Below are 18641 nucleotides of genomic sequence, written 5' to 3'. Positions count from 1 at the left end.
TCTTCTTTTAATTTAATTCAGTTATTGTGGTCAGTTCTGAATTAAGTTCTCTGTTGGTGATCTCAACCTATTCTGAAATCTCTATTCAAAGTGATTTTAATTTAAATCCCTCTTCATCAAGAAGCCAAGAAGTTTGAATTCTTTCAGCTGATGTGGAAAGATGAGTGAGCTGTTTATTATGATAAGTACAAAGGAATGCTCATATGGAGATTGGTTGACTATCCATTGTCAATTATTTAATTTGAATCCCATTCCTAAATTGAATAGAGATTTATTCTCAGTAGCCTCTCTGACTCTATTATTCTAAGACTAATGTCATGGTTCCAACAGATGAAACTCTTCAAAAGAACTTTGAGGCATTGTTTACCTTAAAGAATCTTTTATTTGAGAAACAAAGTATCGGCACTACATAGTTGAAGCCAAAAACTGAATTCCCCTCCCCTGGGCACAAAATAGCAAAGCACAATTCCCTCCTCCAATTAACAGTCATAAATCACATTCCCCAATTAGCTTGAAGCAGGGGCTTTCTCCCCAGCTCTCCAGCCCAAATATTTATCAACTCTGCCTGCAATAACCTTGGATTCCCATGGCTGAGTTATTATTGTTATGACTAGCTCGACTCTCATCCACATCCCCCCTCCCAGCATCAACTAACTCTAGAAGCAGAGAAAAGATGGCTATCTTTCCATCTGTTGTCAAAGCAAGAACATTTGATGTTAGCAGTGTTGACACTATGATTTCAAAGAATTACTGGTAGATGTATGGTACTATCATGGACCCACTCATAATAGAGCAAATATTTTTGTTATATCTCTACACTAGAGCTAACTGAACTAATTACTCTCAAAATATGTCATTCGCTTTGTCTGTTCCCCTCAGCTCTCATTAAAGTAAAATTTAGAACATGCAATTCATATATTAGCCTCTAAGAGTTATTAAGTTTCAGAATAAACTTTTTTATTGTAGAAAGCAAGCATTTAGCGCATATGAATTTGTAAAATGTACAGCATAATCCTGCATATCATTTTTCAGAAATGTCCCTCTGTACTGAACAGGACTTCAGGATCTGATCTCCAAACTTCACAAGATTTTCTATAGTTGCATATGCATGCATGTAATTTTTCACATTAATCCTTCTGATTGTGACATTTATCAAGAATCTCACAATCAGTCACTGAGCTATTATGAAAATCCCAAAGTCTTCAGTTTGATTACAGGTCCTTAAAACATCCAGTGCAGACACACTCCTAACCTCTTTGCCAATCATAATTTTAACTAAACTACTACTCTGTTTTGTTTTGCTTTAATTTTTTTTCTCTTTCAGTTGTGTTTTTTTGCAAGAGCTCAGCTAAACAAGGCTTTGAAGATGCACAAAGCACCAAGTGATGGTTGCAGTTGCATGTCCTCTTCAAGGATAGTGGTTTTGCTGCTACTTGACATAGTGAAAGCAGGTCTCTGTATTAGTACGGCAAGCTGAAGAAACCACCACAACTAAAATTTGCTTCCTGTTCAGAAACCATGAACTCCTGAAAGGCAAATGCTACGGGTCTTTAAAATAGGCTCTGTTGATGCAAGAGCTGTGATCCCAACACATTTCAAGTAGACTGGGCAAGATTCAGGCTTTCTAGTTGGGGACAATACTGCCCGCTCTTAGGGGTTTCTTATTTTTGATCATAGAACAGCAGATTCCAAAGAAAAAGTAATATTTCTGTCAATTATGTCAAAAAGGATATCTGTAGATTCAATCTCATTTTTTAAAATTAAAAAGAAAAGTGCATTTTTTGTTTTAGAATGAGAACTGAAGCTTATGGCATGTCAGAAGCTTGTAAACCTAAACTAATACCCAGCACCTACAACAAACATACATCTAACAAACTGAAAAGATACAGAATCGGAAAAGAAAAACTTCATTTGAAAATTGGAGGATATGGAAATAAAAGTGGTCCAAGACATGTAATAAATTAGTGAACTGAATTCCGACTACCTTCACACAGGATTTTCTCTGAGTCACTTGTTTTTTGCACAATGTTATAATAAACCTGAAACTGTAGTCATCAACTCCCTCACACATTGAGCAATTAAACATTAATATAGCTAATTGGCATGAGAATGGAATAACTGTGCTTAATTAAAGTTATCTTCTCTTTAACGATGGAAGTGATGTCTACTTTTATGTTATTGTGGCATTACTCTTATCCAGATTGGATAACCATAACTTCATAACCATTCAGGCATAATACTATAAGAGAAATTAGGTACTGCTCTGAAGAATACAATTATAGTATCACTTATCAGAAAGCCCATCTGAAAATACACCTGTATTCAACCTGAACATACATTGTATGTCTTTATAATTTATATTTGCAGCCTTAACGATTTTTTTGTCATATTTTAAAAATATTTCAGAAAGTCAGCTTTCCTTGTTTAAATGAGTGTCCCACAAATAGTGTAGGCATGTATCTGTACTACATATTTGATCACATACTTTTCAGTTTCTGTTTAAGATAGCTTTTGAAAGCTTTATTATTCATTTGAACTTACAACTTACAGTATGTCGGAGGATATGTAACAATAACAATTTGCTTGATATCCATGCTGAGATTTGTAGCTTGGATTGAAACCTGACTCCTGTGGGTAAAATCATCTCCTGAGCTTCAGTTAAATATTACTTGGATGGTCTTCTGAATGACAGAAAATAGAAGGCTGTTTCTTGTTAGTTTTTTTTCTTCCTGCAGACCCTTCTATATTAATAAGCTTCTTTGGAACAATAAGAAGTCCTCAAGAAAAGTCAGATAAAAGGAGATTCATAAGAAGAGACCTATCCATTGATATTGGCATCCCATAGCTAGGTCAAAAAATTGTATGGATAAGATTTTTTTCATCTTGAACCTGGATTCCTTCATTCAGCTGACGGTTGGCCGGATGTCTAAATTACTCCTTCTACCTCCATGATTTAGTGTGAAAGGTCTGTCCAACTGCACGTCTTCATGAGAAATAAATCCTATTTGATTTAGTGGTGCTTACTGCTGAAGAAACCTACACAGGGATATGCTGGTCTTTCTATAGCAAGCAGACCAAAGTGCACTGTCAGACGATACTGTAACATTTGTCATACAATCCAAGTATCTAGCATCCGGAAGTCAGAGTTTCCTTCTATTTTTTTTTTTTTTATATACATCTGCTCTTACTCCCTTGTTTTCCAGCTGGTGATGTTTTTTGCAATAAGGGTACACATTAAACACATGAAATTTGTAGCTGGTGTAGTTTGTACCACCTTGACTAACATATATTATTAACCCAGTCCAAAGGAATGAAAGAATTCCATCCATAAATGGAATGCAAATGAAAACTTAATGCTGGGGCAAGGTCTTTCCTTCCTCGTGCAATACTCCACACTGCCTGCTTCAAGAAAAAACAGAGAACAGTAGGGAGAAAGATGAATCCTCAAACATGCCCTCCTCCTGCCTTCCTCCGGTGGGAAACATTCTGTTCTGCTCATAATAACTCAGGATGCAGCATTTCATTCAGTCTCATTGTAAGAGAACTGCTGAGCAGACTGGACAACAATACAGGGTGAATTCAGTACATCTATCTCTCTGGGTAAGGATATGAAATTCATCCTATATTAACGGCACTATGCTATCAGAGGAAACTCACCTCTGAATGCCAATTGGACGGGGGGGGGGGACAATGGAAGATGGTCTTGCTGTGAGCTTTTCATTGCCATCAGATTTGCCACTGAAGGTAAGAAGATACTAGTTCGAACCTGGTCTGATCCAGCACAGCTGTTTCCAGCATACCTCTTAATGTATCACATCAGTCTCAGAGTACATAAATGTATAATATTGTAACTATTTATTACTGTATGTTTATTTATAAGGAATTCCATTCAATTCAGTGTAGCTTACTCCCAGATAACTATCTTTATCCTGAATGTGTATCAAAATAATTGTATGGAAAGGAAGAAATATTTAGCTCAAATTCAGAAGTAAATCCAAATCACATCTATTTAAAGCAGGGGTTCTCAACCTTGGCAACTTTAAGACTTGTGGACTTCAACTCCCAGAATTCCTCAGCCAGCAAGCTGGCTGAGGAATTCTGGGAGTTGAAGTCCACAAGTCTTAAAGTTGCCAAGGTTGAGAACCCCTGAATTTCTAAAGTTTACTTTTTTTCCCTGCTGAGTTAAATTTTATGTCTATGTAATATAACTGTCCCCAGAAAAACGTTTGCACATAATTGCTTGTTTCCAAAACAAATTTATCCAAGTTTACTAAAAATAACATTCTCTGCTATGACTCATTATAGTTAATTGAACAATATTTTGCTTCCAGTGTGAATTCATTATTTTCTGTTGGCTAAAAGAGTCTCAGATTAACAGACTTGAAAGATCTAGCACTGATGCATATCCTTTATCTGCCCAGAACAAGCTGACATTGGTTGTATGTTCTTTGCATGGATGGTTAGTTTTTAACTGCAATTAATTTTTAACCTTTTTTAAACTTGCTGGTTTATACAAAATATATTTAGTAACATTGTACTATAAGAGGATTACAGTATCAGTATCAATGGTAATCATATTATAAGCACTTAAGAGAAAGAAGTTATTTAAAAATTTAATAAGCCTACTATTTAATCAATTAATTAAATAACATTTGCTTGTTTAACCTTGCATCTGATAGATTCTTATAAATTCGTCTTATGGAAGACTAACAAAATCATGGAACTGGTGAATATGGAGACTAGTTAGTCAATCCCTATTGGATATTGCAACTACAGTATCCCTGATAGAAATGGTTCTTTTTAAATATTGACGGTAATGAACTCTTTATCAGAAGTGCTATAATGAATTGTTAATACATATTTATTAGCTATAAACCATGGCTTATAAAATAGTGGCTTGATTCAGACATTTTTAAAACTGAAACAGCAAACTATATTGTGTTTAGCAAAATGGGTGAACCCACCAGCCTATTTTGCTGTCAATGGCAGATTTCTGTTTTCATGTGAATTCTATGGGGTTTTTTTCTAGTCCCATCATCTAAAAGAGAAGGGAAAAGAAGAGGAAGAAAGATGCTGAGTCCATCTCTGGTAATCAGGCAGATAACTGAAACCCTCTACTATATTTCTCCTAATCTTGTCTTTTCTAAGTTACCAGATGTAGCTTTAAAAGCAACCTATCTTCACTTACCTGAGAAATTCCTGAGTATTTCTTCAATACTCCATCCATGACAATGACTGTAAATACCATCTAAACTCAAGCACAATCTGCCCCTGCTCTGTTTATTCTTACCTAATAAAGAGTCCATGGGAATTGAAAGATTGCAGTTGGTTTGTGAACTTTATGTGTAGGCCTAATATTATGTCAGTATGATTTTTTTTATTTTTTCCCCTCACATTTAAGGTGGTTGTTTGTAAGTCCATAAGCTCTTCAAAACAAGACAAATTTATACATTAGTAAATCTCATTAAAGAGCAGTGCACATGTTTCTAGGTAAGGCATCCAGAAACCATGGGTATTAATACAGCATGAAGGCTTTTGTCTGTACGCTCGTTAGTCCATTGCCTGATGGTGGTAGAATATAGAGAATAAATTGTGAGAACTGGAAGGTAGAAAATTACTCTGCCAATATGAAAATCCTAACTCTTAGCTTTTTTAACATTACAATTTACATACTGGATTCAGTTTACCAAGCCTGTATGAGGCCAAATATACCTGTTTAATTCTCTCTTATAGAAAATTGCTTAATTTAGGGCTTCTCTCAAACATCTATTAAGGTAGCCACATTTTGAAAGCAAGAAATAGTTTTATGCCATATAATGAAATTAAAATTTACCCCCCCACACACCTCAAGTTTAGGAAAACCAGGAAAAAAAATTCCATATCACACATGAGAATGGTGGAGGATCATTGTCAAAAATAGAAAGTCTATATAAGTTATCAGATGGAGTTTGTACTATCAAAAGACTGATTTTTCTTGAAGATTTTTTAAATGTCAAGCTATTTTGCATAATTAAACACTAAGAGAAGGTATTTATGAAGGTAATAAATGTGAAGCTTTGTTCCTTTTATTTGAAAACCTAAAATTCTTTTTAACAGGAACTTTACATGTCACCCTGATTATATGTACCCTAGCAACCAGAAAATTGTTAAAACATTAAGTGCATGAGTCACTGCAGAAGAAAAATGGTGAGATGTGAATTTTAATGTGTGTGGTACATTATTCTTACAAGAATTTCTCTTGTAGAAAATGAACCCCCAACCCCTTTGTGCTTTCATAAATATTCTTTTAGTCAGATGGTTGTTTAGAAATTTAAAAAAAACTATATATGAAGAACAATTACGTTGCACACATACATATGTTCTGTCATCATTCTAAGGGTCCAAGAAAATAGATACATACATACATACACTTTTTTTCTATTTCATCTTCACCCGCCATGTACATGTGATTAGTTCATGCACAGAGCAAAGGTTTTTCCATTTCTTTAGTCAAAGAAATTTTAAGGTATATAATTTCTTTTATACCTTTCATCTTGACACAATGACTTTCAAAGTTCTTTTTTAAATATGATGAACTGCTTTTGAGGAAATTTGGTGAAATCTTCTTAACAAACAAACAAACCCCAGCAAATATTCTACCTAGTTATCTCCAGTCCCTAAAATGCCTTTAGACTGTATCTTGAAGAATCCTTTCAGATCTTTTCATTGTTATTAACCAAACTTTTACTACAAATGTTTTACTTACAAATGTTGTCTTTATGTTCATTTTTTAAAACCTTCAAAAATCTATAGTCCTACTCTGTCAGAAATTTAGAAGTTGTCAGGAGCTCTGCTGAATTAGGAAATATGACGTACAAAGTGAGTCAAACTTATCCTAATGAACTGTGTGTTTTCAGCTGAAATAAAATTAAATATACACATACAGGATTACATAGTTAACCTCAAACATGTTCTGATTATACTTACTCAAGAAAAGATATAATTCAGAACTATTCAGCTGTGTTTACTAAGTGGATGATGACTATAGCAAAGAGGAAGACTCAGTTAGAATTAGTATAATAATAATAATAATAATAATAATAATAATAATAATAATAATAATAGTAAAGTTGGAAGGGACCTTGGAGGTCATCTAGTCCAACCCCCTGCTCGGGCAGGAAACCCTACACCATTTCGGACAAATGGCTGTCCAGTCTCTTCTTAAAAACTTCCAGTGTTGGAGCATTTACTGCTTCTGGAGGCAAGCTGTTCCACTGATTAATTGTTCTGACTGTCAGGAAGTTTCTCCTTAGTTCTAGGTTGCTTCTCTTGGGACTTTTGTGGACTTCTTGGGAGAAAGTCCATACATATCTATCATCTTATTGAAATATCTCATATTTATAAACTTGGAAATTTAAATCTCAAATAAATGTGTAGCGAACCTAACAGCATCTAGTACTGGCTAATTATGTATAGGCATTGACATCACTGCTTTCAGGTTAATCTCAGAGAGTAGTAGGGATAATTTGGTGGGAAAGTGAGAGCAGGTATTTCCATCAATATCATGACAGTCAAGAAGCTAAGAGCAGGCCACTGAGGGTATGGTAATGGAGACTTGTACCTCAAGCCCTCATTATTCACCCTAAGGTTGAGAATTCTTGATGGCCATAAGCTACACTTGCTATTATTGAGTCTTAGATTGTTATGCAATAAAGTCTGCCCTCATCCATGATTTGATTGTTGAGTGTATTTAAGACATGGGTGGTACCAGAGGGGAGAGTTTCCCTCGTGGACTTACTTCCCACTGTATATCAAGTTAGCACCAGCTATGAGCTCAAGCACTGAAGTGTGTCGTCCATGAAATCATAAGAGAACCTTTGTTCCACAAATATGAGATTCTCTAGTTCAGACATGTCAAACCCGCGACATTGTGTGATGTTGCGCAACGTATCGGGACGGTTTTGCCATTGCCAGCAATGGGGTGGGCATGGCTTCCGGGTGACACGTCTGGTCCACAGGCTGGCAGTTTGACACCCCTGCGAAGTCTAGTTGAACTTGGTTTCTAGAGACCAACTGGGTTTGATGCTGTTGTACTAGCTTCCCTGCTGCACAGCAAAATACCTCCCTGAGCTGCTAGATTTCGTTGATTGATTGGCAGTGGAATCTCCAACTTGTAGTTTCTAGGGATTTCAACTAGCCCCAGACCACAAGGACAGCCCAGGAATTCATGGCAACCATGAACCTTATTCAAATCATTGAGAACCTGACACATAATAGTTGTCAAATACCAGTCCTTTTTTTTTTTTTCCTCCCTTCGAGACAGTTCCAACATGATCTAGGAAGGAAAGTATTACTATCAGTCCTTTGCTGTGACAGATATTGTCTGATAACTTTTTGGCTCACCATTGTTTCCCCTTAGAATGTTGGACTTATTAGACTGCTTTGCCACAGAAGACTAATAAACATAATAGGGTTATAGAGGGAGCTTGTATTGTTCCCTCCTGAGAATATAATAAGATAAAACTTAAATCTTAGATTCACATGGAATTAGCCTCTAATTGGACAAGTTTTGTTAAGGAGGCAGAAGTATTTTGTGCTTACTTAGAGTGAATTTGAATCTGTAACTCCTAAGGAAATAGATAAGATTAATTTATTCCCCTATGTACTAGATCTATGCTTCTCCTGGTCAACCCAGGGAGTTCATTAGTTGGGTCCATATGATAGCATGTGCTTCATTGAGAGAGGAAGCAGATACTATCTTTCAAGGAGGCAGCCATATATTTCTTCTTCCAAAAGTCTTACAGTCCTGGACAACTGTAATCAGTTTCAAACTTTCAGAGGGTATGGTGGATACATTGAAATGATTGAAATGTATAGATAGATTAGCCCTTCTAACCTGGTTGCTTAGATATGTTGGACTTCGAAGTCTAACTTACCATATTACAATGGAAGTTGATATAGAATGTTATAGCAAAAATAATTATACTACTAAAGTCAGGTAAAATTATTTTATAAGCTAAAGTAAGGCTAATGGGAAATAGTAGTCAATCCTTCTCCAGCAATAGCTGATTCCAATTTCCTCCTGAAAAAAAAATGAATTGATTACAAGTAGTTGTTGGCTTACAACAGTTCATTTAGTGACCATTTAAAGTTACAAAGGCACTGAAAAAAGTGACACAACCATTTTTCACACTTACAACTGTCGCAGTATCCCACATGATCAAAATTCAGATGCTTGGCAATTGATTCACGTAGATAATTGTTCACAGATTCACACACGAACAAAGTGGCCAATACTTGATTGTTTGTGACCATTGATACTATTGGGTTCTTAATTTAAAATATGTTCTTAATATTTTTTTTAAGAAGGAGGATGATATCCATAGTTGTCTACATCTGTGAAACAAAAATCAAGGTGCCTCTAAGACTCTCTTCAAAATATACTAACCCCCTTATTCATTGAGTTTTACAGGTCCAAGTGATCTTGCATTTTATTTGTAATTATTTTTTACATTGTTTTCCCATTATTTTACTTTTCCACAGATATATATACTCCAATTATGGAAGAAAAGATGGAATTGCTACACAATCAGAATGATTGGAAAGACACATAAAAGCTTCCATGTTGTGGGGTGCATTTCTAGCAGAGTTTAGTAGCTATTAGCTAGCCCCAACTTCCCCAGTGTGGGCATGCAAATATCCAAGGAGACTTCCCTCTATGCCTGTCAGACTCCCTGACCCTTCTGAGTTTAAAACCTTTAAACCTTGTTTTAGAAGAAACAGCCATGATTTAAGGAAAAGTGCCAGTCTCCAGTGTCATCAAAAGAATGCCTCTGGATCCACAAATATCTAGGTAAAATAAAATAAAATAAAAATAAAAGGGAACTGTAATCCATCCTTTTCCAGCTGGAAGTTGCTCAGCTGCTTGGAAAAAGACAAATGTAAGCACTGATTGTAAGGATGGTTGTGATCAATGGTCACATAACAAATGTAAAACAGTATTTCGGTTACATGGCAATGTGGTAATCTTTTGTATAGCAGGTTTTGTGTTGTGTGGTAGAGGTAGAGGGTGACACCATGATATTTTTCCTTCTTACTGGGTATAAATAAACTCACCTTCCATTAATAACTAACATGTATGTATCATCTGTATTATGCTATTTTACATATATTGTACAGGTAGTCCTTGACTTAGAACCATTTGTTTAGTGACCGTTCAAAGTTACAATAGCACTGAAAAAAGTGGCTTATGTCCAGTTTTCACACTTACAACCATTGCAACAACCTCATGGTCAGTGATTAAAATTTGGTTGCTTGGCAACTGAAATGTATTTACGACAGGTGCACTGTCCTGGGGTCATGGGATGACCATCTGTAACTTTCACAGTCAGTTTCCAACAAGCAAAGTTAATGAGGAAAGCTAGATTCTCTTCACAACCATATGATTCACTTAACTGCAGTGATTCGCTTAACAACTTTGGCAAAAAAAGGTTGAAAAATGAGGCATCTAACTTAATAACTGCCTTATTTAGCAACAGAAATTTTGGACTCAAATGTGGTGGTAAGGCAAGGGCTACTTATGTTAAGGTATGTATGTGTGCGGATTTGGGAATCTAAGATATGGCTGTGAAAGGGAAATTGAATGTAAATTCTGGTGGTATAAACTTTAAATCTGAAATCACTCTAAACAGAATCTCACTGAAAACTTATAAATATAAAAGAACTGATCGTGTTTCAGTTATCACAAGGTAAATAAATAATTTCCTTATTAGAAGACATTAACTAAACCACTTCTGTATGGTTGCAGAAAAATTACTTAGGCAAATCCTATATAGACACTGATAAGTTTTTTTTAAAAAACTAAAAGTATTTCTGGATGATGATGATAATAATAATAATAATAAAGTTGGAAGGGACCTTGGAGGTCATATAATAATAATAATAGTAATAATAATAGTAAAGTTGGAAGGGACCTTGGAGGTCATCTAGTCCAACCCCCTGCTCAGGCAAGAAACCCTACACCATTTTGGACAAATGGCTGTCCAGTCTCTTCTTAAAAACTTCCAGTGTTGGAGCATTTACTGCTTCTGGAGGCAAGCTGTTCCACTGATTAATTGTTCTGACTGTCAGGAAGTTTCTCCTTAGTTCTAGGTTGCTTCTCTCCTTGATTAGTTTCCACCCGTTGCTTCTTGTCCTGCCTTCAGGTGCTTTGGAAAATAGCTTGATTCCCTCTTCTTTATGGCAGCCCCTGAGATATTGGAATACTGCTATCATGTCCCCCCCTTGTCCTTCTCTTCATTAAACTAGACATACCCAATTCCAGCAACCGTTCCTTATATGTTTTAGCCTCCAGTCCCCTAATCATCTTTGTTGCTCTTCTCTGTACTCTTTCTAGAGTCTCAACATCTTTTTTACATCGTGGTGACCAAAACTGGATGCAGTATTCCAAGTGTGGCCTTACCAAGGCATTGTAAAGTGGTATTAATACTTCACGTGATCTTGATTCTATCTCTCTGTTAATGCAGCCTAGCACTGTGTTGGCCTTTTTGGCAGCTGCAGCACACTGCTGGCTCATATTTAGGTGATTGTCTACTAGGACTCCAAGGTCCCTCTCACAGTTACTACTATTGAGCATGGTGCCACCTATGCTGTACTTGTGCATTTGGTTTTTCTTGCCTAAATGTAGAACCTTACTTTTTTCACCACTGAATTTCATTTTGTTAGTTAGTGCCCAGTGTTCAAGTCTGTCCAGATTCTTCTGTATCTTAAGCCTGTCTTCTGGCTATTCCTGCCAGCTTGGTGTTGTCTGCAAATATGATGAGTTCCCCATCTATCCCTTCGTCCAAATTGTTGATAAAGATGTTGAAGAGCACTGGGCCCAGAACAGAGCCCTGGGGCACCCCACTACACACTACACACATCTAGTTCAACCCCCTGCTCAGGCAGGAAACCCTACACCATTTGGCTGTCCAGTCTCTTCTTAAAAACTTCTAGTGTTGGAGCATTCACCGCTTCTGGAAGCAGGTTGTTCCACTGGTTAATTGTTCTAACTGTCAGGAAGTTTCTCCTAGATGTTGAGCTTTGTATGTAAAAAGGAAGCAAGAGTGCAAAGAGTTCAGTACTAGTAGAAAGTTCCAAATGCTGTCTTAAACTCATAAAAAATTACCAGTCTTGAAAGACTGGGTAAAACAAAATTTAGTCTATTTATTAAAAAATTGTTAAGGTCTTGTCTTTTATTAAACTATTATCTCATAGACTTCCTAACCAGGATCTCAAGAGCAGCAGGCTTTGAAAGCATCCCCCCAAAGATATAACAGCATATTGTTTCTTGTTCCCATGAATTGTGTCAAAAGATATTTAAGTGCTGTAGTTAGTAAAAGTAGTCTTTTGAACCAATACATTAGTTAGAAATAGTTATAGTGATCTCTGCATTCAAACTCATCTGTAATTTTTGTTAGTGCAAATTATATTTTAAAGTTTTTAAAAAAATTAATATAATGAGATTAGCAACAAAAGAATCCTTCTGCAACTAATTAATAAAATGACACACAATTCTGCTAATATAATTTTGGATATTGTCACCTGATAATGTTGCATTACTGTATTTCTAGACTTCTTCATGTTTTAAAATTAGAAAAAAATATTCACAAATGTGCATTCTACATTTTTATTTCTAATTCTCATATAGCTTGCTTTATACGTATTATATAAGTATGAGAGATCAGATATAATTGAAAAAGTAGTTTATACTTTTACATTTAAGTTACTGTAAATTGTAAATTCAGGGTTCGTAGTTTTACTATTTTATAACTGTAAATACTTATATAAGTATAAGTATATATAATTATATAATAAATAAATAAATGTTAATGAAAAACAAGTTATATATCTTAGCTGCAAAAAGCTATCATATGGCAACAGAGTTAGGTAAACAGCAAATATCAATAAGCATCAGTTTAAATATCAGTTTAAATATTTCAAGGAATAATGTATTAATGTTTAACATTGGAAAAGTGAAGTAACTTAAAACACCTGATGAATTTTTTCATTATGAGTCAAGATAGGAACTTTTAGTATAGATGCTGAGTTAGACGGAGAGTGGAGAAGTTTAATTTGATAGGACTAAATATATCTCTTGTGGTTTTAAAATGCTGGCTGACAAACTAGTTTTGCAGTTTCATTACACCATCTTATTTTTTCTTAGTAACAATAGATGTTACTGGTCCAAAACCTTATAAGATTACTGGAAGTTCCACTAAATGAAGTGCAACTTGACCTGGTCTGATATGTAGGAAATACTTTTGCTGTAATAAAAAAGGAACAACTGGAGAAGATACATGAAACAATAATATATTCAAAGTAATAAAAAATCACAAGGGAAGAAGAAAACAACAAGGTACTACCCTTCCTGTATATCCTCATCAACAGAGGAGCTGATGGCAAATTAGAAACACAGGTCTATCAAAACAACAAGAATAGATACTAAGTTCTCTATTACCAAAGTAACAACCCAACCTTGCACAAGACCTTTGTAACAACATTATTCAGACAAGTGTAAATGTACAACAGCAACCTAAAACACCATAAAAAATGAAACAGACCATATAAACAACCTCTTCCAACAAAATGGATACCTGCACAACTTTATTAAACTGTTTATTCTTCAGAATAATAACAGAATAACAGAGTTGGAAGGGACCTTGGAGGTCTTCTAGTCCAACCCCTTGCTCAAACAGGAAATCTATACCATTTTAGATAAATTGTTGTCCAATCTCTTCTTAAAATCTCCAGTACTGGAGCATCCACAACTTCTGGAGGCAAGTCATTCCACTGGTTAATTGTTCTAATTGTCAGGAAATTTCTCCTTAATTCTAGGTTAGTTCTCTCCTTGATTAGTTTCCATCCATTGCTTCTTGTCCTGCCTTCAGATGCTTTGGAGAATAAGTTGACCCCTTCTTCTTTGTGGCAGACCCTTAGATATTAGAATACTATCATGTTATCCCTAATCCTTCTTTTCATTAAATTAGACATATCCAATTCCTGTAACTATTCATATGTTTTAGCTTCCAGTTCCCTAATCATCTTTGTTGCTCTTCTTTGCACCCTTTTTAGAGTCTCAACATCTTTTTTATATCATGACGACCATGATATATTATTCACCTCATGAAAGATCTTGAACTGAAATCATTTATCTGAATTCTGGCATTTAAATTCCTGCCAATTATTGCTGATTGCTGCAGGGCCCCAAATGCACCTTTTCAGGAGGCAACTGGACTTTGTTTTTCTTTGACATAGAGATTAGGTGAGCATCCGGTCATAGGAGATATCTGTGTTGTGAAAAAGTTGTTCCAGGGAAGTTATAATTACTGTCCTAGAATTCCAGCATCCAATATGAAGGCTGTTCAAATAGATACAGAGAGCAATTTGTTGTGTCTAAACTGAACAATATGCAGGGAATTGCTTCTTTAATATCTAAAAGTGGGTTTAGTACAGACCTGGGCACTTTATGGCCCACAAGCCATATCCGGTCCTTGGGGAGCAGCAGTGGACAGGGGCAGCAGGGGGGTAGGGCAGCAGTGGGGCAGCAGCTCTCCACAACATCTCCAGGTTCTCATGTGACCCTTTGGGAAAATTGCCCACCTCTGGTTTAGTATGTATGAAGCCCCACTCTTTGCCTTGTCAAGGAGTAAGACTTTATTAATACAGTCTTTTGACTGTTCTGCAGTTTTGTCAGTTTTATTTTAACAACTTGTCCTTTATCAGAGAACATGTCAGAAATATGTGGCTTAACCTGGGCTTCTGCATAGTCTTAATGTGGGTGGTAGGTCCAGCATCATGCTTTTTTTAACAAGAGCATCAAAGTCTTTTTTTCAGGAATTCCAGACCATATTTTATAGCTGACAAATAATGAGATAACAACACCTTGCTTTGCCCTAAATTCCACTGAATTTTCTGGTGGGAGTCTCTCTGTATTCTGCTTTTGCATCTTATTTTTAAACTTATTTTTTAATGTCCCTTGAGGTTGGCAGGTGAATTAGCAACTTATACACAGAGCGAGAAATGGGGAGAGAATCCAGATTCTAATTTAGCTCTTCCCCGCCAGATAGTGAAAAATCTAGCAGCTGTTTTTTTTTTTTTTTTCAGTTCTGTTTGAAGGGAGCATTCAAGTGATCCAAGGGCTTCAAACTTGTTAAAGGTGAGAGGAAAAAATTGTTTTACTTACAGATTCTTTTTGTAAAACATATTCTTCTGCCTTTGACTATTTAGCAGATTTGATTAAAAAAAAAAGGGGGGGGGGAATCCCAGAATGACGCCACAGTCATTTCTTTTTCCCATGTTGTTCAAATTCATTCAGAATGTTTGCCTGCACCGTTTTATCTTACTTTAACGTTACGACTATATTTAAAAAAATAGCTAATGAGCCTAATAAAAATCAAATACAGTTATTGAAACCTAGCATACTTACCATAACTAAGAATGAGCTAAAAAGAAACAAAAGTAGCTAAAATATGCTGTAAAATATAAAGCAACCTGAAATTGAAAGGGCAGGCCTTGGTTTTTCCAAGATTACATTACACGCGCTTTTTTTCGGATATTTAAGAACGGCAACACGATTTGGGACTGCTTTTGTTTTAGAGTAGAGAAGGCGTGACGTGGAGAACCGGTATGCCAACATCGGTATCACCCCAAGCACTGCTTTTTCCCACCTCTTAACAGTGGCTCTGGAAAAAAAAAAAACCACCAGTCGGCAGGCAGAAACTCCGGCGTTGAAGCCGCGCCGCTTGGCGGGCAAAGCGCCCTTCTTTTTCCGGGCCGAGCGCGAGCGCCTTTAGGCTGGAGGGGCACCTGGCGACGCTCAAGAAAGCCAGGCGGCCGAGACACGTGGTGGGCGCTTCCGCCTCGAGCGGTTCGGAGAGTCGCGCGCACGAGGAAAATCTGAGACGTCGGGCCGGGGTCGAACCGCTCAGCTACTTCCTCGTGCTTGCAAAGTTGTCGTCGGTTCCGCCCCCTCGGCGGTCTGCCTGACCTAGCTCGGCTCTCCGCGCTCCAGCGGTGGCTCGAGCGGTTCTGACGGCGAGAGGCAGGAATGCACCGGCAGGTCCATCCTGGCTTCGGACGTGCTGTGCTGGGCGTGGTTCTTCGGCCGATCCAACGAGGCTGAAGCGAAAAAACACGAGTCGGAGCCGGTAAGTTTGTTTGTCTTAATTGCCCCCCCCCCCGCTCCCTCCGCGTCGTTTCGGTAGTAGTTCCTTCATTTCTTCATTGGTCAGCGCGGCTCTTCCCACTTGGCGTCCCGTGTTGATTTTGGGAATGGGCGTCTTTTATACAACCAGATGGGAGTTTAGCTGCCGATGGGAAGTCTGATCCGGGAGCAAGCAGTCATCAGACAAGATCCACCTTTCTCTGTTCACACTATTTTTGAACGGTTGGTATTGAGTGTGCTCTATATGGTAGAATTTTTAATAATTGTAATTTTCAAAAACCAAATAGGAAGAATGCCTAATTTCTGCTAGGCTGTCCCATTACATCTTCTTTAAGGAGGCTTTCTGATTCTAGGACCGCAAGAATCTAACTAGCTGGTATGGCCGTATTGACAGGAAGCAATAATACCGGTAGCTGTTGTTCAACACATCTGGGAAAATAAAAAAAAACCTCTGAAAAAGTTTGCACTGCTGTGCTAACTTGTCATGGGGATACACCTGTAATAAAGTTCTGTATTCATTACTCTAAAACAGGTTTAAAGGTTTTGAATATTATTTGGGAGCTAGATGTAAAAGACTCCTCAATACTTAATGGAAAAATACTTCCTTTTAATGTCATTTTTTTGTATTTTTATCAGTGCTAAAATGTAGATGCTCTTTATGAAATCTAGAAACAATTGTTGCTATATATCACTTTTTAAAACATTTCAATAAGGAATGTTGATTTTCTGGAAGAGGCTATGTCAGTAACTGAGTTCACACAGCATAACTAGCCATGGTTAACTTGATCATGGCTTACTCAATTGACCAATTATCCAAGTTTTCATAAGCTACCTGTGCTGGGTTCCCACAATGTGCTTGTCTCCAGTTGTTTAGTTTGCTCAAATGTTAATTCTCATGGGAATGATTGCGGCAAGGATAGCTTTTAGCACAGTGGTTCTCAACCTTTTTAATGCCGCGACCCCCAACCGGTCATAAGTTGAGGACTACTCAACCGGTCGTAAGTCGAGGACTACTCAACTGGTGCAGCACCGTTTGCAGAATGGGACTTTTGGTGGGCTCAGCAGGGCAGAGACAGCCTAGACAATTCCTATTGGCTTTTGAAAGCAATAGAATTAGTATTCTATTCAAGAGAGTCTATTCTATTGACTTTCAAAAGCCAATAGAATAAAAGGGAGTAGCATAGCTAAGGAAAAGGGGAAAAAATGGCGGACTACGTTGTTTGGCGACCCCCGTGAAATGGTCGTTCGACCCCAAATGGGGTCCCGACCCACAGGTTGAGAACCACTGTTTTAGCAGGTAAATATGTTGAGCTCATAAAGATTCAGAAGATGGAAAACAATGGGCAGATGTGCCAAGAAAGGGTAAGTTTAAGGGTTGCTAAGGGCTTGTTAATGAGCTGAATGATATGCTATGATAATCTTTTTGAAAAGAGTAAAAGAGGGTAGTAGAGGAGATAGGGGACAAATAAGCCATAATCTTGAAGAAAGGAGTGCAATGACAAGACAAGTTAGTCCTGAGGGGGAAAGGACTAAAGCATGCTGACTAGGAAATTCTGGAAACTGAAGTCCACACATTTTAAAATTGCTAGGGTTGAGAAACACTGCTCTGGTGTGTCCTATGGAATGTATCCTTCACTGTGTGGGTTTACATTTAAACAGATATTGGGATGAAACACATTTGGCTTGTAAGGAGGGACTTAAAAAGGTATAGCAAGTGGAAGACAAAATGTGATATCTATTTTTTTCTAACTTGGCAGTCTCTGCAGTCTATCGGGCAATAATGTAACTAACAAAATAAACATGCGAACATGAACGTGAGCTTTTGAGTTCCTCTGAAGACATCCCTGAGCAGTTGTTTGCCAATGTGTTCTTCAGTTCCCCCCCCCTCCCCAATAGGAGCTTAAGATAGGAAATGGAGGAAATAAATACTTTCCTTAATAGACACATCAGAGATAGCTAAAACTCCTACACAAGTTTTAGGAGAAACTTGTTTGATCCTTACAAAATATGGGGAGGACATGCTACTAAATTTACCCTTTGTGAACACACATGGATACACATACACCAAGCTCAGTTCCCAGCATTTTAGAACAGAGGGTAATGTGTATTATCACGGGTGTTTTTGCCCTCTCTCTTATAACTAGCCATGCAAAACCTTCTAGAATTTCTAAGCATGTCGCTAAAAATTTGGTTGTTCTTTGTGTGCAAATTTTCCACTCAGAAGGACACATTAACATAAACATTGACTTGGCTCCCACCAAAAACACTGTAATAAATAATTCTGTAGAGTTTATGAGCTCCTCTCCTCTGCATTCAGTATCCCAGCTCTTTCTGTAACTGATGCCTGATTCAAAACGTGTATACATATTTGGTATTAGTGTAATTACTATAGTATACCAAATGTTGGAATTGCACTCCTATGGCAATTCTTATGAAAATGAGTTATCTGTCAGTGCCT

General features: G+C 37.0%; 1 protein-coding gene across 5 annotated transcripts in view; it reads left to right on the top strand.

Annotated features, from left to right (window-relative positions):
- Nucleotides 1-15267: 15267 nt before the first annotated feature.
- The window catches only part of RASGRP1 (RAS guanyl releasing protein 1), a 52957-nt gene continuing 49583 nt past the window's right edge, over nucleotides 15268-18641 (top strand). The window contains exon 1 of one of the 5 annotated variants that reach the window (XM_039347337.1): nucleotides 15268-16166. The gene's annotated coding sequence lies outside the window, so the exon portion shown is untranslated. Of the gene's footprint in view, nucleotides 16167-16219; nucleotides 16406-18641 lie in introns of those variants that run through there. The other 4 variants (XM_039347334.1, XM_039347336.1, XM_039347338.1 and 1 more) reach the window with 4 other exon arrangements.

Source organism: Crotalus tigris, unplaced genomic scaffold (genome assembly GCF_016545835.1).
Source record: "Crotalus tigris isolate CLP2741 ecotype Arizona unplaced genomic scaffold, ASM1654583v1 scf7180000018064.1731613, whole genome shotgun sequence".
NCBI classification, from domain to species: Eukaryota; Metazoa; Chordata; class Lepidosauria; order Squamata; family Viperidae; genus Crotalus; species Crotalus tigris.
The sequence above is the reverse complement of the archived record's forward strand: the minus strand, read 5'-3'. Positions and strand labels throughout refer to the sequence as shown.